General features: G+C 37.8%; 1 protein-coding gene across 1 annotated transcript in view; it reads right to left on the bottom strand.

The window, feature by feature from the left end:
- ascc3 (activating signal cointegrator 1 complex subunit 3) overlaps window positions 1-741 on the bottom strand; it is a 202,540-nt gene that overhangs the window by 46,658 nt on the left and 155,141 nt on the right. The window lies entirely within an intron of this gene.

Here is a 741-nt window from a genome sequence, read left to right as displayed (position 1 = left end):
ACAATAAGAAGTTAAAGATTTTCTGCCAGTTAGTGTTAATGCCGGATGGAGCGCGGCGGCGTTTACTGGATGTTTGTGCTTCAGGCGGCGGCCCTCCTTCCGGCTTTAAATGTTTCCCATTCATTAATCGCAGTTAACTTTGGAGGCAGATGATTGAGATACTTCCTCATTCAGGATGGAGGAAGCAGCAAGTCAACAACGCACTGCTGACAATAACATGGATGCTTCATGATGTGAGATCAAACAGTCGCCAACGATAAAGAAGAAGAAATGAAACATGGAGGAAAGCAAAGCATTACAGTCAAAGTTATTCTCTTTAACATGTTTCCTGGTACAGCCGTCTTATACAGTCTCCATCATACGGCAAAAAAACTGAACCAGCCGATATATATTAGACTGCTAATGATGATAATGAAGCAGAATGACTTCCTTACATTTAACACTAGAACTCACAAGGCCGTCATTTTGACGGTTCTGGGATTTTAAAGGTAAAGAACTTTATTGACATTAAAGTTGTAGGGAAGTCATATTCAAATGTCAAATCATTCTGGCTTAAATATGTATATAAATGTACTCTTTATCATATTTCATATTGTCCCAAAATTTAGACCATTTCTATTTTTAAAAGATATCCTGTCTTAAAATCTGTTTTTCTTTTGCAGGCCAGTTAGTTCTACGTCAGCTTGAACACCTAAATTCGGCCAATCATATATCAACGGTCATCTGTCAATCAAATGTTTT

This window comes from Cyprinodon variegatus, unplaced genomic scaffold (assembly GCF_000732505.1).
Source record: "Cyprinodon variegatus isolate N-32 unplaced genomic scaffold, C_variegatus-1.0 Scaffold547, whole genome shotgun sequence".
Taxonomy (NCBI): domain Eukaryota; kingdom Metazoa; phylum Chordata; class Actinopteri; order Cyprinodontiformes; family Cyprinodontidae; genus Cyprinodon; species Cyprinodon variegatus.
This window is presented reverse-complemented; position numbering and strand designations above follow the sequence as displayed.